Source organism: Dasypus novemcinctus, chromosome 16 (assembly GCF_030445035.2).
Source record: "Dasypus novemcinctus isolate mDasNov1 chromosome 16, mDasNov1.1.hap2, whole genome shotgun sequence".
Taxonomy (NCBI): Eukaryota; Metazoa; Chordata; class Mammalia; order Cingulata; family Dasypodidae; genus Dasypus; species Dasypus novemcinctus.
In genome coordinates this window covers 15,167,941-15,190,015 of record NC_080688.1, presented here as the reverse complement: position 1 = coordinate 15,190,015, position 22,075 = coordinate 15,167,941, and the positions used below count along the sequence as shown (strand labels likewise).

The following is a 22,075-nucleotide window of genomic DNA, read 5'->3' as shown; positions in this document are numbered from 1 at the left end:
TGGGCCCATTGAGTCTTAGGGGAAAGAGGAAGGCTGAACCCTCAAGACATTGCACGCCATCTTGCATTGTAGCAACAGAATTTGGTGAGGAACTAATCTTGAGCTGGGCTCTTTAGGCCTTGTGACTGTAAGCTTCCACCCCAAATAAATACCCTTTATAACAGCCAACAGAGTTCTGGTACTTTGCATTGGCACCCCTTTTGGATAACACACCCTCTTCAGAAGGGCTTGCCTAAGAAAAGGAACACATGCTACAGGGTTGGTGATAAGCAACACCTGCTAATAAACTGTTTTGGGGTCAATAGAGATAGCTCATCAGATGGGACAAGCATACCATAGTAATCAGCTTATATCTGCCCTTCACCCCCCCAACTTTGTAAGACTCTCCCATGTAAAAGGGGAACTTAACGTCAGTCAGTTGGAACATCTCCTCACTAGACTCCATGTTCCCACTCCCTCAGAGGAGCTCCCTCCTGCTTTCTCAATGAGATGCTGCTGTGTGTGTGAATCATTCAGTACAGCCACGAGATGAAGAGCCAATACAGCCTCTTGCATGAAGAGTTTTTATTTTATCACAAGGTACTATGTTTTCAGACTTCTCCCAGGAGACCAATTCCTGTGCGCCCTGATGCTGCCTACAGCTCAGTTTTGGGGTGGACCCCTTCCGGGTCTCTGGGGCCCTTTGAGGAAGCCAAGTTCACAGCCTCCTGGATATCCTGGGCGGCCCTGAGGCCTGACTTGATGGCTGTGTCAATCCAGCCGTGGGGCAGGGACGTGTGCTCGCCGACAAAGTAGATCCGCCCTTGAGGTTGGCAGAGTTCCCGAACATAGTCCACGTATTGGTAGGGGGTGAAGGAGACAAAGGCGCCCATGGAATAGGGGTCCTGGCTCCAATCCTTGACCTTGGAGTAGGGGCACAGGGCCTGGAGCTCCTCCTTGGGCCGGTTGTGGATGGCAGCCAGGTCATCCAGGACGACATCCACCACTCGGGCAGGGTCCATTGCAGTGAAGATTGAGCTGTCATTGTCCAGGGTGAAAGAGGCCAAGAGGACCCCTGTGCCATTGGGGAAGATGTGGCTGGGATAGATGATGAAGCGGGAAGGCCGGTCTGTGGTGGAGTAGGCACCAAAGATGCCGTCACGCTCCCAGAAGCGCTGTGTGCAGGCCAGGACCACCTTGGCAGCACTGTGGTAGTGGACAATACGCAGTGCATCCTCTTTGCTTGGGGAGAGGGGTGGTTGGAAGCGGAGCAGCCGGGCTGCCCTGGTCGTGGTGGCCACGACGACATAGTCCGCAGTCAGCAGTGCTCTTGGCCGCAGAGGGTTGGGGGTCTGGTACCTGATGCGGACGTGGTCACCTGACACCTCCACCTCCTCGGCTGGTGAGTGGAGCTGGACAGTCCTTGGCAAGAGGGAGTCGTGCAGGGCAATGGGGAGCTGGTCAAAGCCTCCGGTAATTTCATCAAAGCTGAGGATGAATAGGCAAGAAAGAGGGAAGTGAGCTGATTGGCAAGGCCATTGGGGCTAGACATGGGCTGAGTCCTTTAAAGAACTTGCTTGGGCCCAGGGCTAGAGAGATGAGCAGTTGGAAAAAGGAAAACAGGCAAGGCCAAATGACCATTAGCTACAAGGGGCTAGTGAAAGGGGCACCTTCAGGCTGACAGGTCAGACAAAGGCCTCCCCTGTGGGCAGGTCCGGCCCCGTGCTGGGTACAAGATTTAGAGGATGCACAGTGGTCTGGCACCCAGCCACTTCCCTCTTGCCCCTTTGGGTGGCCATCTCCATACAGTGCTCCAAAGCCCCATGTCATGGCCAGGATTCTCAGTCACAGGGCTGACAAGGACACAAGACCCTTGCAGTCACTCTCAGCCCCTTCTACAGAATGCCCTTTGTGAGAGCCTAGCACAGGGTGGGCTCTCTATGCATGAAGTTGTAGTACCACTAAGATTCCCCATTCAGGAGCAGATGTGGCTCAAGAAGTTGAGCACCTGCTTTCACACAGGAGGTCCCTGGTTTGATTCCCCATGCTTCCTAAAAACAACAAAAACAACAAACTAAAAAATGTCAGGGGAGCCGATGTGGCTCAGTAGTTGACTCAGAGTAACCTATGTGGCTCAGTAGTTGACTCAGGGGAGCCTATGAGGCTAATAGTTGACTCAGGGATGCTGATGTGGCTGAGCAGTTGATGCAGGGTTGTCGATGTGGCTAATAGTTCACTCAGGGTAAAAAATGTTGCTCAGTAGTTGACTCAGGGTAAACTATGTGACTTGGTAGTTGACTCAGGGGAGGTGATGTGGCTCAGTAGTTGACTCATGGTAACCTATGTGGCTTAGCAATTGACTCAGGGGAGCTGATGTGGCTCAGTAGTTGACTCAGGGTAACCTATGTGGCTTAGCAGTTGACTCAGGGGAGCTGATGTGGCTCAGTAGTTGACTCAGGGTAACCTATGTGGCTTGGTAGTTGACTCTGGGTAACCTATGTGGAGCCGACATGGCTCAGCAGTTGACTCAGGAGAGCCAGTGTGGTTCAGTAGTTGAGCACCGGCTTCCCACTTATGAGGTCCAGGGTTATCCCCCAGCCCTGGTCTGTCTAGGGAGTCCCCTTCCCTTCCATCCTTCCTTCAAGCAGGCCTTGGCTTGAATTTAAACTGATTTGCCCAGACTACCTAAGTTGGGGGTTGGCAGAGAGGACACTACTGGGGAAAGAAGAGGTCTGGAAGCTCAAATATCTGAGTCTGCTTGGCTCTCCAGCAACCACAGCCTGCCCTCCTGTCGCTATCCACAGCCTTGTTTGTCTGAGTGGGGTCTCACGGAACCAGGAACACATACTCCATTTTATTTCACCTTTACAGCCCCAGAGTGGATGGCTAGCTGCCAGTAGGCTGGTGGCTGTGGGTCCAGATCCAGCCTCCCTAGTGCATCTTTCGGTGCTGAAAGCCTCAAGCTTGAGCTGTGGCCATCGTCCTACAACATCTGTAACCTCCTGGCACGATTGTCCCTTAGCCAGTGGTTCTTAAAGTGGGGTTCCTAGACCAGTACTATGTGCATCACTTGGGAACCTCAGGCCCGGTCCAGATCTCTGGAGTCAGAAACTCTGAGGGATGGGACTTCCAGAGCTTGAAAACACCTGCTTTCACCCCTTGCTCCCCTATCTGTTCCGTTGGGGATCCTCACCTGCTCTAACAAGTTCTTCCACCACTCTTCTGGTTAGTAACCCACACACCCATGCCCATTCTCCCACCTCCCACTCCAATCCCTACGTTTGGTTGTGGAAGGAGACGATGCTACGCAGGCTCTCCATGAAGGACTCGCAGTAGCCAATATCGGCATTCATCAGGTCTCCGATCATCTGCACGGCCCCGCGGCTCAGGTTCCCCACCTTGATCAGGAACTCCTGCAGCCGCATGCAAAGGGAGAGAAGGAGGGTCAGGGTGTCTGTGGAGCTGAGGGCCAGAGACCGCAAGCACCAGAAAGGATCAGGGTGGGATGGCAGGACAAGGGCACACTCAGCTGGGCACAGAGCTCTGAGAACTATGCTCAGAGATGTTATCAGGGCTGTGGAGGCCATGGCCACTGGAGGCTCTGAGGGGGGAGAGGGAGGAAGAGGGGTAATTTGCGGGCATTTTCAGGACTCGGGAATTGTCCTGAATGACATTGCAATGACAGATACAGGTCACTGTACATCTGGTAAGAAATGTGCGGGAGAGAGCATAAACTGCATGTACACCACAATCATCGCTTAGTGGCAATGCTCCAAGGCGTGTTCATCAGTTGTGACACATGGACCACACTAATGGAGGATGTTGTTATTGTGGGAAAATGTGGGAGGGGAGGGAGCGGGGCATAAGAACAGCAAAAACAGAACAAAGGGTACTGAACTGCAAAGCAAGCCAAAGCTGCCGCATCTTCATCTTCCTTACCCAGCCCTTCCCCACCGGTGTCTAACTGATTCCTCTTGGTGCCCTGAAGAAAAATGATTTAGTCCCGGCTCCAAAAAGATTAAGACTTCTAGGGAAACCTGCCATCCACTAGAGCACTTAAACCTTGGGCCTAAACTAAATGAAGAGCTATAATTAAAGAATTCCCCAAATATTCATGGGAGAATTTAGAATTCTTTTGGGTGCCTATGATCCAGGATTATCTGACCTTTATCAGCTTGTTCATGTGTCGGTCCGAATTCTGATGCTACATCCTGGATGGCAAAAGCTGGTCAGACCTGGAAAGGGACCTACAAAATTTCTCTTTCCATGATAAATCTGAAAGTCAAATAAGGCTGGGAAACAGGGCAAAGTTTTTACAAGATTACATGTCAGGGCAAAGAAAACCTTAAAAGTCTCCTCCACAGATTAAAATGGAAAAGCTTTACATCTCATATTAAACAAAGAAGTTCAACTTGTCCCATCTGCCAAGAACAAAAATTCTGATAACTAAATCCAAATGTTTTAAAAATTCAGGCATACTTAATCTAGGTAAACCTTTAGCAAACAGGACTAGTTGACTATTGTTAATCAAATAAAAAATAACTATGTCTTCTGAGTTATCCACATTAAGTGCAATATAACCAATTTTACATGGTAATAGGTTGCAATCTACTTGGGTATGTTCTTCCTAAATTTATACAGATTTGCTGATGAAATAAACTAGCATTGTATCTACTAGAAGTTTAAAATGATGAAAAATGTAAATCTGTGTTTAACCAAATTGAGATATTATTCTGACAAGCTTTCTTTCAAGAGTTATTGTGTTTTGTAGAATGTTGACTTGAAGACGATTTCTAAGGTCATTTTCGTAATTTAAGTATGTAAGGAATACAGGATGAGTTTTGTTAAGGAAAAAGAGTAGTTTTGTCCAAAAGTAAATGGACTGGATGTTGCAGAATGAGAAATAGGAAAAGTGTAGGAAAAACACAAAGGAATATAAAAAGTTGTAGAGGATGTGGAGAAGTGGATTTTATTTGTCATGTTCAATGGTAAGATTTGAAAGGCTTATTTATAAGAATTTTTTAAAGGGCTTTCATATAAGATAACATTTTCATCTAAAATTAGAATTTGAATTTCTCTCTATTAAAATTGTAAAATTGTTTTGGATTATTGGCTGCTTTAGTGAGAGGTTATAAAAGCTTTTGCTTAACTATCTGAGTAACATGCCTAGAAAGCAAAGTTTCTATGTCATATCAGAATAGCTTCACTGATACTTATATTGACTTTATCATCCTCTTTTAAGAGGATGTCTTCTCACTTTAAAAAGAACTAAGTTTTTATTTCCTTTTTAAAAAACAATAATTTTACCTCCCATATTTAATTTTAAAATCTTTCATTATCACTTTCGATAAGTTGGTAAACAACTACTGTTTATCAGTGACCTATAATCCTATTTAGGATCTCCCTGACATATTTGCATTCTCAGAATCAAACACTAAGGGATACCCTTTGAAGACATGCCTGAATTTCCTTATCTTATTTTCAGTCTATTCTCTTATTCATCCTATACCCCTTCCAACTCCCAATCTCCACCCCAAAAATATCCTATCTTCAACATGGTCTCCTTTTTATAAAGTTTTAAATTTTTATTTTATTTTTTCCATGATTTCCTTTTATCTCCTATTTACCCTATTTTTGCACTATGTACTCCTATCTTGAACACAATTCCTTTGTATACCACCACAGAGCAAAGGAAACCATTCAGAATAAATTCTGGGTCCGTGCCCACCCCCCACTTTGTCCCCAAACAGGTATTCCTGTAATAGCCATATCCCTTTCACTTGCAGTCTTGGCACTGACAGGAAACATTTGATACACCCAACCAGATAGATCCTCTTTTTGGAATGACTGTGCTGGGCATTAAGAGCCCCCAGACTGGATGACAATGTGACCTCTTAATTCATCCCACAAGGCCAACCAAATCTTCATGTCAAGACCAGATAAAGATACCACAAGAAAAGAAATGACTGATCAATAACACTAATGACTTTAGATGCAAAAATCCTCAACAAATACCAGCAAATTGAATGCACTTTAAAAGAGTCAGAGGGAAGCAGACATGGCTCAACTGATAGAGCATCCGCCTATCATATGGAGGGTCCAGGATTTGATTCCCAAGGCCTCCTAATCCATATCGTAAGCTGGCCCATGCACATAACTGCCATGCAAGGAGTGCTGTACCACACAGGGGTGCCTCCGCATAGGGGTGCCCCATGTGCAAGGAGTGTGCTGCACAAGGAGAGCCACCCTGCATGAAAAAAGCATAGCCCATTCAGGAGTGGCACCGCGCACACAGAGAGCTGGCATGGCAAGATGACACAAAAAAAAGAGATGTAGTTTCCCGGTGCCACCTGACAATGCAAGCGGACACAGAACATAGAGCGAATGGACACAGATAGCAGACAATGGCGGAAGAGGCAAAGGGGAGAAAAAAATCTTAAAAAAAAAAAAGAGTCATACACCATAATTAACTGGGATTTATCCCAGGTCTGCAAGGGTGGTTCAACATAAGAAAGTCAATTAATGTAATACACCACATTAACAGAAAAAAGGAAAAAAAACCCAAAACAATCCACACACATGGTCATCTCAATTGATGTAGAAAGTCACTAGAGAAAATTCACCACCCTTCTTGATTAAAACACTTATAAAATTAGGAATAGAAGTAACCTTGCTCAACATGATAATGGGGATATGCAAAAAAACGCACTGCTAAGATTATATTTAATGGCGAAAGACTGAGAGCTTTTGCTCTAAGACCAGGAGCAAGACAAGGATGCTCACTGTCACTACTCTTATTCAACATTGTACTGGAAGTTCTAACTAGAAAAATTAAGCAAGAAAAAGAAATAGAGCACATCCAAATTGGAAAGGAAGAAATAAAAGTTTCCCTATTTGTAGATGGCATGATTCTACATCCAGAAAATTCTGAAAAATCCACAACAAAGCTACTAGAGTTAATAAACAAATTCAGCAAAGTGGCGGGGTATAAGATCAACACGTAAAAATCAGTGGTGTTTCCACACCCTATTAATGAACAATTGGAAGAATAAATCAGGAAAAAATTCCATTTACAATAGCAACTAAAAGAATCAAATATGAAGGAATAAATCTAACCAGAGAGGTAAAGAACTTGTATACAGAAATCTGAAATGCATTGCTAAAATGAGTTAAATATGACCTAAACAAATGGAAGGACATGCCATGCTCATGGAATGGAAGTCTAAATATTGTTAAGATGGCAATTCTACTGAAAGCAATATACTCAAACCAATCCCACTAAAAATTCCAGCAACCTCCTTTACAGAAATGGAAAAGACAATCATCATATTTATACGGTAGGTTGAGGGGCCCTAAATAGCCAAAGCCATCCTGAAAAAGAGGAACAAAGTTGGAGGATGAACACTTTCCAGTTATAAAACTTATTACAAAGCCACTGCAATAAAAATAGCCTGGTACTGGCACAAGAATAGACTGACCCTGGTATCAAAATGAGGGTTCAGAAATCAATCCTTTCACTTATTGAATTTGACAAGGGGGCAAAAACCACTCAACTGGGAAAGAGTAGTATCTTTAAAAAATGTGCTAGGAAAACTGGATCTCCACTCATTTGCAAAAGAATGAAAGTGGATTCCTACTAATGTGGGCTATGAGTGGAAGGCTCTTTGTCTCTTCAGAGATAACCTAAACTATCTGTAACTTGTGAGTGTGCGGTGATAAAAGGCTGCAGTCCTGCCCTTAGTAACCATGGCAAGGACTCCAGTCCCAAGAAACAGTTTATCAATGCAAAGTCTATAAACTTTAAGTATTCAGGGGAAATGTAAACCAAATACCCTAAAAGCTTATCTAGAATGCCTGAAGTCCATGCTAAAAGCTTACCTAAGATGTAGAAGATATATATGCTAATTCAAGCCTATTAAAAATGGAAACAAAAAGACCTTTTAGCCTTTCCTCTGTATAAAAAGAACTCAAAAATCTTGTTCCAGGCTCGGGATTAAAACAAAAAACTCCCGAGTCCGGCCAGCCATCAATAAACCATTTTTCCTTCTCAAAATCATTCCTGAGTCCTGGCCTCTCTAAATGCAAATAATTAAACCTCTCTCAAATTCTACAACATTTTCGGTCCACGAAGGGATCGCAAACGAAGGCCAGAGACAGTAGCATTTTGCTGCCCCTTCCAAATCCCTGAGGAAGCCTGGAGGACTTGGGTGAACCCCAAATCTGGGTGCCCCTGGATTAAATTTAATCCAGAAAAGATGTTAGCTATACCAGAATCTTCCCGACAAAAATCGAGGGCAATGGAAGGTCTGAAGAAAAGGATTCTGGAAACGAAAAAGAACTCCAAACATGAAAGAATGTAAAACTCCCTGGGTGAGCACAGTCTGGAAAGCCCTAGCTTTAATTGGTAGGAAGGAGAGGCAGATCACCTCCCAAGAGAACCCTAGTAGCCCCAGAAAATTGGGGGAAAGCCGTTCTCTCTTAAGTCTGGAATAAGGAGAAAAACCAGGAAAAAGCCCTGGTGGTTTAGGTTTGTCTAACTGCATGTTAAAATCTGGTACTGGTCTTATATCCACTAAAGGACTGGAGGCTTGATTTTAATAAAAAGGGCTATTTATAGGTTCAAGTCCTAACGTCCTAGAAATTAGTCTAATATTAAAAAAAAAAAACAACAACTTAGTTACAGGAAAATGAATCAGCTTTTCTAGTGGAGCTTGGTCTGGGTATAAAGTTAAACAGTAAAAAAAGTCTAGCTGAAATCTTTTGTTATGGTGCTAAATTATAAATGAATTCACTTTATACCAAATGTTAAGTGTTCTAAGGTTTGTGATGGCTGTAGGGGCAGCCATTCTGAAAAAATATATATAAAATTTGTGGGTCAAATTAGTAACCTTTGTGCTTCTGTCTGTGTCAGCTCAATGCTAGTGTTAGAGTTGTTTCATTATGTAAAGTAGAATTGAGTAGAGCTGGAGCCCTCCCTTGCCATTAGCAAAGAGGTGAAATAATTATGGAACAAAACTGAAAAGCCTGGATGTTTGCAGAGTCTAGATGTTTGTGCATACTCTGCTGTCTTGTCTCTGGTCTGGCCCTTTGCTGGGGCTTGGAGGCCATCTGTGTCCTCGCCACACACCCAAATTTGTTAGGGCTGTCCCAGCATAGTGGCTGATTCCCTAAAAGAGCTGCCGAATTTAAGTAGGTTCTGTCTGCCCATTTTAACCAAAAGCTAGAAAAAAAAGAGCAGCTTGACCCCTTCTATTCATAAGCCACTTTCCTATTTGATTGTTGTGCACCCAACTGCCTGGAAGGGGTGGGGGTGGGATGGAAGTGAAGGGAGTAAAAAACAGAATCAAAATAAATGCAGTAAAGTTCCCTCCCTAGAGTGTCAAAGCCAAAATACGTTTGCATTCTGCCCAGGTTCTTGAAAGATATTGTAGAACTTTAAGTAAGAGAATATGTTCTGTCAAAGTAAAATTTGTCTTAAAAGTATAAATAATTATAAAAGTTTAACAAATCATTGTTTAAATTAAGGTATTCAAATGGCTAATTGCAAAAAGTCATTATTAAACAAAAACTGAATTAATAACAATAATAAAAAGTAATTTTATAACAAAAAAACTTTTCTTTAGCAGCCAGCCTCCCCTGCCAACCTGCTTCCAAAAATCTATTTCTAATATTACATGCTACTAAGTATTTAAAGTAAAAAAAGTTCATTATTTTAACAAGCTTGTTTAGTATTAATGGGAATTATATATTGTAAAAAATTTGCCTGGTAACTTAGTATATAGGATATATAAAATATGTTTTTATTCTTAAGGAAACAGAAAATGATTTTGTCCTAACATAAAATAATTGATTATTGGAAAGAGTCAAGTGTGGAACAAAACCTAAATGAATACTAAAAGTGTAGGCTTGTGGAAAAAAAATTTTTATAATTGAAATTAAATAAAATCAATATACAAAAAAAATCTGTTTTATCAAAATAGCTTCTTGTGCTTTAACCTCATCATTTCCTCAGTGTTTAGAAAAAAAAAGTCTTATCTCTTTTAAAAAACATTATGTTCTAAAAATCAAATCCTGAAAAGTAGCTTTTTCTTTCAAACTAACTGCGAGAGGTTTATTCTTTTACCTTAAAAGAAAAATTAAAATGATAGTTAAATTCATTTAATATATTAGAAGTCAAATAAAAAGTGTTTAAAAGTGTTATAAAATTCACAAGTTTTAAAAAAATTAATAAAAACTGTAACTAAGAGTTAAAATCATTTATAAATGCATATATATTAAAAAACAGCAGAAAAATAATAACTAAAATTATAGCTAAGTGAATTTAGCTTAAACTATTATTTAAGTGTAAATTCTAAACTAATCTTTCCTTTGTTTATGGTTACTTCAAGCCTAACCTCACCCCTTGCCTTTGCCTATAGTTTTTTTCATAATAGCTTCTGCCCCTACAAGGCAAAATAAAGCTAAAACATCACTGTCTCCTGTCCTAGTATTAGTAACCCTTTCTCTCATGAATTCAAGTATAAACTAAATAAATTGCTGCCTGATAAAATAAAGTTAAGCAACCACTGAAGTTTTATTATCTCCAAAATAAAAAAAAAAAAAAAAAAAAAAGAGGAAAAAGTCTCCTGCCCTAACAGTGAGTGCTCCTAAGAGTGGCAATTCATGAGAAAAACCAGTCTGCCTCCCTGAGGCTTCAAATAGCCTCAATAAATATATATAAGATTAATCTTGTTGCTCATCCAAAATTCTGCTAAATTCAAAGTAAAATATAAAGTTCTAAAATAAAAAATAGTGCTAAAGCATTAAAAACATTTTAGTTACAATCCATTAAATTAAAAAAAATGTTGTATAAAACTGCAGTCATAGTGCAAATTAAAAAAAGTTTCAAAAGTCTTTAAAATGTTTTGCAGTCACACTTGTTTTTTAAAGTAACTAAAGTTACATTTTTGTGTCAAACTATTCATGTCTGCCTATTTGCTCCAATTGTTAAATATGCTGTTATAGAAGTAATATATATTTTTAACCCCAAATTAAGCTAAATAGTATATAAAATAAAGCAAATTATGAGTAACATCAACAAGTTATTTCTTTGTCTCTTTGTATCTGCCCATTTGCTCAGTGTGTATCTTCATACATCAGAGTAATATCAAATTAACAAATAAAAATTCTTAAAGAAGCTCAACTCAAATTAATAAAAACATATTTAATTTTTAATAATTTGAAAATTAAATATGCAGTTATATATGTAAGTAAATATCCTTAAAGGCCAAATTAAACTAAGCAAGATGAAAAAGTCATATAAAAATCTAATCATAAAAACAATTAAAAAAGGGCCTCCTCTTTGCAAGAGCTTTAAAGGCAAAACTAGGTGTAGCAAATTAAACCTATCTACTAGGCTAGGAAATTAAAAATCAGTTTGCCCTGTAATTTCCCAGTGTAAACCTTTTGTCAACCATAAAATGTAAAAACAAAAATTAATTTTCACATAAAGAAAAAAAAAGTTAATTAGTGTAACCTGGCACCCTGCTGCCTCAGTCACCCACTCCCGAGTTGAACCGCGGTAGAAAAAACCAGCTTAAGCCAATCCTATGGGCAATAAAAGAATGCCCAAAAAGTAGCTAGGTCAGTGCCACTTCAGCACTAAATTTTATTCCTTATTTAACAAAAGAAAGCAAGTAAAAGCTAAAATGATTGAAATGTAATAAAGGAAGCAGTTAAATCACAAACTTTTGCAAGAGAAAGTTAAATCTTCTCAAATAAGCTATAACTTCTAAAGTATCCAATCTATAAAAAAACAGAGGAAGAGCTTGAATGCTAGGCCTAAGAGTGTAAATTGTGTCATTTTTCTTTGTTCGAGGTGCCAGCCATATCTGGCTCTGCGCCCCTTATTGCACAATTAAGAATAAATTATTTTCTTCTTCTTCACAATCTGGTGAGCCTTATTTTCTTCCAAAAAATTTCTTCCCAACAAAATAAAAGTAATTAGTGGCTCTATTAACAAATTTCAGTAAGTAAAGAAAAGTCCATAAAAACTACAGAAAAATCTTTCCTAGGTTATAATTAAACAAATTAAGTAATTGTGTAATGTGTTTTAAAACCTGATAATCAGTATGCTTTAAAATTATTCATTTTCATAACTTAAACAAAGGAAAAAAGTTTTTAGCTTCCTGTAAGAAAAAAGAAAAACATTCCTGAAATAAACTATAATCGTTTCAATTTTATTTAACTTGAGTATAATCTCCCATAGCTAATTTAGAAACTAAATTAACACTATATGAACAAAATCTTTAAAGTAATAAAAATTATAAGTTCACATTAGTAAAATTAAGCCAAAGAAAAAATTGTAAATATGCTCTCTTAAATATAGTAAATTTCTTTAGTTAGTAATTGTAATCAAATAAATTTATTTAAACATAAAGTAGCTAGTCAATGTAGTTATAATGAATTATAAAGAGTTTATAAAACATCTTCCAAACTAAAAATGTTCAAATAGTTCTAGTTCTAAAAGTCATTGTTAACTAAAGGGCAGAGAGGAAGGATGTGGCTTTCACTCTTGCGGATCCCTGACCAATGGGAGGATGATTTCTGGGCACAGGTTCCCTCTGAGATCTGGGACGACCTCAATGCTGAACATCCCTAACTTCTGCCTTGAGCATGGGGAGGGGACTGAGCCCTGCTTGATGGGGAGTGGGCTGCAGGAAGGGAGGTTCCAGGGGGACTGACCTTGGTGGAGAAGGAGTCATATTTCGCCAGCAGCTGGCTGCAGGTGGTACCTTGCTTCAGCTCTTCCTCCACCTGGGCATGGGGAAAAGAGAGAAGGAGAGATGCTAGGGACTGGTGCCCATTATACCTGAAGGCTCTGTGCATGCCCCTTGGCCCATCCCCATCCACTCCCATCTAATTGTGCAGGCATGTGAGACTTGCTACATGAGTTCAGGTGGTGAAAACCTAACCTCTGGTTATGGACAGATGATGAGGGTTGTGGAGGTGAGGGCCAGGCCATTATACTGGAGTTCTGGAGGAGGAAAGTCTACCACCCTCTTCCTGTGTGGGACACACTTCTTTAGTCTTAACCAGGTCATGGTGAATGGTACAGGAATGGCTGGGGCCCCTGGTTGTGTTAGTAAAGCCATTGGAAGCAGGGCTTTTGAGGAGGCTGTTCAGTTAAGGTGTGACCCACCTCTCTCATTCAGGATGGGTCTCTTTTTTTGAGTATTTATTTTTTTAACAGTATTTTTTTGAAGATACAATAAATCACAAAAATGTTACATTAAAAAATATTAGATTCCCACATACCCCACCTCCCACCCGCACTCCTCCCACATCAACAACTTCTTTTATCACTGTGGCACATTCACTTCATTTGGTGAATACATTTTGCAGCACTCCTGCACCACATGGATTATAGCTCACATTGTAGTTTGACACCCTCCCCCAGTCCATTCAGTGGGTTATGGCAGGATAGATAATGTCCAGCACCTGTCCCTGAAATATCATTTCTGACAACTCCAAGCCCCGAAAACGCCCGCACATCACATCTCTTCTTCCCTCTCCCTGGCCTCAGCAACTCCTGTGACCACTTTCTCTTTTGATGAGGCTGTCTATTTAATGTGTGGCCCACCTCATTGAGGAAAAGTCTTCATCCTGTTTTTGGAGGCCTTTACAAGAGGATAAACACAGAGAGAAAGCCACAGCAGTGATGAAAACCAGGGAGAAGGGAGAGACCAGCAGGTGCCACCATGTACCCTGCCGTGTTACAGAGGAGCCAAGGATCGCCAGCAGCCAAGCTCCAGGAAGAAAGCATCGCCTTGATGAGGCCTTGATGTGGATATTTTCCTGACCCTGAACTGTAAACTTATAAATTTCCCTTGCTTAAGTCGAACTCATTTCACGGAAGGTGCTTTACACAATCTAGGAAATGAAAATGTTGCCCCTGAGCTGCTGAGTAAGGCTCCAGTTGAGCTGTCCAAGGGCTGGGCGTGTCCCTGCAGAGCCTCTGCACCATCTTGGCAAACCCAGGCTGTGGGCAAGGCCTCGCAGGAGCGCACTCCTGTGAAAGAGCCTGGCTCCTCTGCAGGGAATTCAAGGGGTTTTCAAAGCAGAGCGAACCCCAGCTCAACAGAGAAAGGTGAGCAGCTACCACAGGTAGCGTCTGGCATTGCTCCTCCTCTCTAGCACTCATCTGACTTGACGATTCTTATCACCCCGGCCCTCACCACATTTCCAGGACTTTGACATTCCCACGCTCGCTCGTTTCATCCCGACCACCAACCTGTGGTCATTCTACAGAAACCAGGCAGAATCAATGGCCTACTATAAGTTCAACTGTGTTCCCCCAAAAGAAGAGTCAAAGTCCCACTCCTACATCTATGAAGTGGCTATTTAGTTAAGATGAGATAATACCCAGGTTAGTGTGGGCCTTAAACCAATGTGACTGGTGTCCTTATAAGAAGAAGAAATTTAGGCCCAGACAGAGAGAAGATAGCCATATGATGGAAGGCAAGGTAGAGTTAGACCTCAAGCCCCTGGCAGATTCCTGCAGACTTCAGCACCAGCACGGCCCTGGGGACACACAGATTTTGGATTCTGGCTTCCAGAACTGACAATGTGTTTCTGTGGTTTTGAATCACCCCAGCCTGTAGCAGCACTGACAAATGAGGCCACGGGCAGAAGCAGCTGGGGCAGTGTTTGAAGAGTCTGGGTTCTAGTGCAACTACCTAACACCTCGATTGGGAAGACAGTTTTAATGGAAGCTCTTTTTTTTTTCTATTTTATTTTATTAAAAAAAATCTTTTTAAAATGTTACATTAAAAAAATATAAGAGGTCCCCATATACCCCCCAGCCCCCTCAACCCACTCCTACCACATTAACAACCTCTTTCATCATCATGGGACATTCATTGCATTTGGTGAATACATTTTGGAGCACTGCTGCACCACATGGATAGTGGTTTACATTGTAGTTTACACTGTCCCCCAGTCCACCCAGTGGTCCATGGCAGGACATACAATGTCCAGCAACTCTCCCTGCAGTACCACCCAGGACAACTCCAAGTCCTGAAAATGCCTTCACATCATATCTCTTCTTCCCTCTCCCTACTCTCAGCAGCTACCGTGGCCATTTGCTCCACATCAGTGTTACAATTACTTCCATTACTAATCACAATAGTTCCATAGTAGATTATCAGTAAGTCCACCCTAATCCATACTCTATTCTGCCATCCTGTGCACCCTGGGATGGTGATGTCCTCTCTATCTCTATATCGAGAGGGTGCTTAGATTAATGGAAGCGCTTTAGCTTCCTGCACAAGTTCAGTGTCGGTGCTGGGATGTGGAGATGCTGGGGTGTCGGAGCCTGCTGAGCCCAGGTCTGAGTTGGGTGTGAAAGAGGGAAGGAGGACAAAGATCAGAGCAGTAGATGCCCCTATGGCTGGGCGTAGGGTCGGGGCAAATGAGAGAGAAATCAGAGGAGGCGGCGACCCAGGAGTGCCCGGGGCTCACGGGGAAGGGTCAGGGGCCTGCCACGCATGAGGGCTGCCTGCGCCCGCCTCCACTCACCTTCTGCAGGGACTTGATGAACAGCTGCTCCGCCGTCTTGCCCTCCTCATCTGCCTTGAGGCGGTAGTCCAGCAGGTGGGGACGGGCCTCCACCTCCCTCACCTGCCGCCGCACCCCATTGACCAGCACCCAGGTCCGGGAATTGTGCATGATGAACTTATTGAGTTTCAGCCCCAGCTTCCTGATGAACTCACGGGACAGCCTGTGGGGTGAGTCAGAGAGGGCTGAGCCAGGACTGGGAAGCTGCTGGCCTCCTTTCTGCTGGCGGAGCGTGCCGCCTGCCCCTTCCTTGCCTTCAAGGATTACCTGGGCCCCCCCAGGCCTCGATGCACAGGTGAGTTGCTCCTGAGCAGCAGGGCCTCTGCCCCCCCCCCCCCCCCCAGTGCTCTCTGGTCTCTCCACACCTGCCGGCCTCCCCATGCTGGCTGCAGTTCCTTGGCCTCCAGCTCTGGCCGTCTGTTGGCTGCGCCACTTGGACACCACAGGCATCTTCCTCTGGTCTCTAACAGGTCCTGTGCTTGACCAGCTCTGCTCTGAAGGGTAGGGTCTCCCGTACAGGAAGCCGCCCCAAGCCAATGCCCAGGTGTCCTCCTGGAGCCCCAGCCTACCCAGGGGGCGCCCAGGCCTTCCTGCCCAGGAGGGCACCTTGCTACTCCTGCCATCACAAACACTGCCCTCTGCCTCTTCAATCCCAGTTACCTTCGGCAACTGTGCCTTTCTAGAGAGGCAGAGAAGAATCAGTTCTGCTCTCAGTTAAATATCCTGCCATAACCCACTGAATGGATGGGGGAGAGGATAACCGACAATATAAAGTATAATCCATGAAGTGAAGTAGTGCTCCTAAACGTATTCACCAAATGCAATGAATGTGTCACAATGATGAAAGAGATTGTTGATGTGGGAGGAGTGGGGGGTGAAGGTTGGTATCTTATATTATTTAATGTAACATTTTGTGTGATCTATGTATCTTTTAAAAACAAAAAATATTTTTAAAAAACACAACAAAACTGGTGCTAGGGAGTGTAAACTACAAGTAAACTATAGTCCATGTGGTGTAGCAGTGCTCCAAAAAGTGTTCACCAAATGCAATGATAGCGCTACAATGATGAAAAAGGTTGTTGAACAGATGAATGGATAAACAAAATGTGGTACATACATACAATGGAATACTACTCAGCTATAAGAAGGAATGCAGTACAGACACATGGAATGACATGGATGAATCTTGAGGACCTTAGGTTGAGTGAAGCAAGCCAGGCATTGAAGGACAGATACGACATGACCTCTCTGATATGAAATAAGCAAACCAAGCAGTCTCAGAGAGCTAGAGACTGGATGATAGGCTTACAGGAAATTGGGGGTGGGGGGTGGGGGAGAGGAAGTTTGTGAGTTGATTCCTACAAGGGTGAAATCTATGATAAAGTGAAGGTAAGTAGTTCAGTGAAGGGACACGATGGGGGCATAGGATACATTTGAGTGGGGCTTTGCAGGCTTGAGGGGGGATTAGGTTGGGCGGGTGGGTCAGATGGCCCAAAGAATTGGGGGGAGGACTGGGGGGAACAGTTGAACAAGGGAGATTGTTAGGTATGTGGTTGAAACTACAATGTTGAGAAAACTCTTTAGAAAATATAATAAGGAAGGGTTACCTGCTTAAGGTGCTTAAGGGGAGCGTCTGGCAGAGGGGCAGGCTTCTAGGGAGTGTGTGAGCGCTCATCTTGTCATAGTGTGTTATATCATTGTTATATAATTGGGTGGAGACCCATACAATGAGTGGGAAGGTATACCAATATGCTGGGGAGGCTTGAAGTTCTGGAAATAAAGGAATTGGTGGCTCCCAGTGGGGGAGAGTGTAATATTTCAAGCCCTCAGCATTGTTGCAAGTATCTGTGAATCTGGGCCTTCAAACAGTGAAGAATGGTTGTCACTGTGGGCTCTGTGGGGAGGGGAGAGAGGAATAAAATAGATGGAAGCAGGTAACTGGGAGGTCAATGGATGTGTTCCACAAGATCATGCAATGATGGATATAGGACATGTTAAGTTTCACCAAAAATGTATGAAAGTCTATAGGCTAAAATGTAAACCATGATGTAAACCATAACATAACTGAAAATTTAGAAAAGTATAGAGTCTAAAATATAAGCCGTAATGTAAACCCAAATGGAACCATGATTGGTAGCTCTGTTTCAATATCTTTACATCAACTGCAGCAAATATAACATGAACATGTAGAAAGATCATTGCTGGGGAAGGGGGAAAAGAGTTGGATGTTGGATATATGGGAATCCCCTATGTTGTATATCTGAATTACTGTGATCTAAACCCTTTTTGAAGACAAAATTAAAAATTAGGAAAAATAAAAGGAGGTAGACACTAAGGAAGAAACAAAAGAAATTGTCTTACCACTGTACCTACAGGGAAACAACTATTACAGTGATGAAAAGCAAAATGTCAAAAACAATGTTTTATGATATTTCTCATTTATTTTTACTTTATTTTAATTTTTCTAAATTAGTATGTATCCTATTTCTAATCTTTAAACCTACCACTATGATTTCATTTTCCTATTAATTGAATTTGGCAATATATTAAGCTTCATTTTTGAAGTTTTAGACCATAGAGGGGTTCAACAATGGCAGGGGAGGAACACTGGCATGGGGTGTTATTGATGGGGGACATGTGGTTGGGAGGGAGTTCTCTGGGGCATATACATCGGGTACATAAAAATGTTCAGATATATGTAGGATATTTTCACAGTAGTTACAGTTACAAATAACAACTACAGGAGTGCTGAGTTCCTAGACAGGGGAGCTCTGTCACATTCCCCAATGGAACAACAACAATCCCCCAAGTGCAACAGCAAAGACCAGGGAAGGTGGATGGTCCAACAATGAGCCCTCGATATTGATGACTATGCTTATGTCCTGTGTACTTGAAAGATGAACTAGGCCTAGACTGCAGGGTGCCTAAGAGTTACCTCCTGGGAGTCTCCATGTTGCTCACATGTGGCCACTCTCTAAGCCAAACTCAGCATGTAAATGCATTACCTTCCCCCTCACCATGGGACATGACTCCCAGGGATGAGCCTCCTTGGTGCTGAGGGATTAGTACCAATCACTAATGGGTGATGCATCTAGAAAAAAACCTTGAATGAAAGGGGGATTGGTAAAGACAAATGAGATTATATGGCTAAGAGTCTTCAAAAAGAGTCAGGAAGTCATCAGAGGGGTCATGCTTACGCATGCCTCAGCGGGATCCCAGAGACAGCCAAAATAGATACAACCCCAGTTACTGGTGCTCCTGAGGGCTATGGAGAAACACAGTTTCTGTGGTCATGGCAGTTGGCTCTGGAGTTCAGTGCCTTGTCAATGGGCCCTACTTTGGAATTTGTGTTCCTGAGTGTGATAGAGTTGGACTCAGAGGTGATCTTTCTACACATGTCTTTTGTGTCACTTTTACTGAAACTATGATTGGTGAGGGGGTTGGTGTATACCCAGGAGACTTGACTGTCTGGACTGGCCATGTGCCCACTGGGCCCTGAGCCTCAGCAGAGTTGCAACTCCTACTCTCCAGTTTGTTGGACTTACAGAGGTCAGCTAACAGGGAGCTGAAGATGGTCAACCACCACACCAGGAAACAGAGTACCTACACCTCCAAGCAGGAGAATTATAGCCATCAACCATGTGGGATCTAAGCACCCTCTCGATATAGAGGTGGAGTGGACATCAACATCACAGGGTACACAGGATGGAGGAATAAAACATGGATTAGTGTATTTACTCTTATTCTACTATAGAACTCTTGTGACAAGTAATGGAAGAAACTGTAGCATTGATCTTCAGAATGTGGCCATGATAGTTGCTGAGGGCAGAAGAGGGAAGAAGAGATGAGATGTGGGGACATTTTTGGGACTTGGAGTTGTCCTAAATGATACTGCAGGGTCACATGATGGACATTATATATCCTGCCATAACCTACTGAAGGAAATGGGAGAGAGTGAAAACTATGATGCAAACTCTTATCCATGTCGTGCAGCAGTGCTCCAAAATGTATCCACCAAATGCAGTGAATGTGCCACAATGATGAAAGAAGTTATTGATGTGGGAGGAGTGAGGGGTGGGTAGTGGGGTGCATGGGAACCTCTTATATTTTTTAGTGTAACTTTTTTTGTGATCTATGTATCTTTTTAAAAAAAGACAATTTAATAAAAAAATAATTTTAAAAATATGTTGAGGTCAGAGGAGTGAGAGTGTAGGTTGTGGGGTATATGGGAACCTCATATTTTTTATGTAACATTTTTTGTGATCTCTGTATCTTAAAAAAAGACAATTTCATAATAATAAAAAAAGAGTTTGTTGATGTGGGACGAGTGGGTGTGTGAGTGTGGGTATATGGGAACCTCATATTTTTTTCTGTTTTCAAAAGCTTAAAAACATTTTTTAAAAAGATACATAGATCATACCCATGTTACATTAAAAATAATTTTAATGTAACATTTTTGTGATCTATGTATCTTTTTAAAAAAGGAAATTTAAAAAATAAATTAAAAAAAGACAAAGAAATATGAGGATCCCATATACCCCACTCCCCACACCCTCTACTCCTCCGACATCATCAAATTCTTTCTTATATTTTTTAATGTAACATTTTGTGTGATCTATATATCTTTTTAAAAGCAGACAATGAAAATAATTTCATTTAAAAAAACAAGCAAAACCGGGTGCCCGGAGAGGCTCTGCAAGTGACCTGGGAACCGGTAATGATTTAAGACCGATACTGAAGCTGAGGTGGGTGGTCCTGCTTCGCAGTCACCCGCACTCCTGTGGAAGCATTGTGCCTGCCCTATGCCTCTTGGCCCCTGTGCTGACCCTGCCCTGTCCTTCCCAGCTGCCCCGCCAGTCTCCCGACACTTACTTGTGGTTGCTGGGAATCCTCATGGGACCAAGGTCCACCTACCACTGGGTTCCAGGCACTCTGTGTGTTTCAATTCTGCCACCTACATGCCCCGAGGCCTCCAGGACAGTCACCTAGAAGGACAGACCTTGCCTGGACTCACCAAACCCAAACACATCCCTCCCACACCTTCTACTTGGTTCTGGGAGGGTCACCCAGCTGTCACAGCCCTTGCTTGCCTCTCCTAGTTAGAACTCAGTTTAGAACCAGTAGTCAGACCAAACAGTGCCCCTCGCCCTGCCCTTGCCTAGACCCCTAAACCCATCGCTTGCTCTAGCTTTGGGGGACATCCCACCTGCTTCTTCCCCCCACCCCACCCCCAGAGACCTCCTGCACCCCCAGTGTACCTGGTGGCCCGCGTCTTGCAGGGTCTTGGCGACAGTGAGCCTGGCCATGCCCGCTCCAATCACCACGATGCTTTTCCTCTCTGCTGTCTGCCCCAGCCCGTCCTTGGCCAGCTGCACCATCTCTTCATACTGGGGGTCCTCGAAACATTTCAGAAGCTGGCTGCTGAAGGCCCGGGCACCTGGGGTCACCGTGGACAGGAGCAGAAGCGACAGCCACCCTGGGTGCATGGCGGTGGAGGCAGCAGTCAGGAGAGGGGCCGGGAACACAGAGTAACACTTGCTGCGAGCGCAGGTTATATCCCTGCACCTGTGATGCAATAGTGCATCACTGCCATTCGCCTTCCTCCTTCCCCCGTGGCGCTTCAGGCACAGGGATGGCCCTGCCTGCCCCACGCCTCTCTCTGCTAGCTCCTGTTGCCCCTTTGCATATCCCCCTCAGGGGACGAGGACCTCCGCCCAGTGGGGGGCTGCCCATCTTTCCCTCTCCCCTCTCCAAGTAGACAGACTGTACCACTGGTAATTGCAGTGAGAAGACTCTGACTCATCTGGAGCTGTGGGACGACAGGAGCGAAGATGGGGCGTGTGATGGCCTTATTTAATAATACAACAGGATCTGAGATATGGAAGGAAGATCCTTTCCAAGCCCCGGGAGCGACTGGCTCTTCTGTTTTCCACGTTATGGGTTGGTGAGTGTTCCTGCGCCTCGTTTCCCAGAAAGCCTCGCCTCGCTGAGGTTAAGGAGGTTGTTGATGTGAGAGGAGTGGGGTGAGGGGGGAACCTCATATGTTTTGAATGTAACCTTTAAAGGAAAATAAAGAAGAGAAACAAAACAACAAAAACCAAAAACCAAAACGAAACAAAAAAGCAGCCTCAGATGGCAGGTAAACGAATGAGTATTCCAATAAAACTTTAATTACAAAGACAGAAAATAAAAGAATATTCCAGATGGAAAGCCTGCATTTCCATCTACCTCTGGACATTTGCTTGTTTTGTCCTGACTTGACTTCAAGGAAGGATATGCTCTACCTCGTAGGACCTTACAACCTTCCCTGTGGGCCCTAGGAAAGGCTACTTTTCCATTTTCCTTGGTTTCTTGATGCTGTTCCTTTCCAAGCTAATATCCTTGACCTCATTTCCCTCTGACTCTTTCCCCACTGTGGGAAAACTAGGGAGGCTGGCTATGGCCTCACTCCCTCTTGCCTTAGGAAATACGTGCTCATTTTTGTGCAGGTACTTTGAGC

General features: G+C 43.1%; 1 pseudogene; it reads right to left on the bottom strand.

The window, feature by feature from the left end:
• Window positions 1-635: 635 nt before the first annotated feature.
• Window positions 636-21,062, bottom strand: LOC131273719 (L-amino-acid oxidase-like; annotated as a pseudogene).
• Between the last annotated feature and the right edge of the window lie 1,013 nt (window positions 21,063-22,075).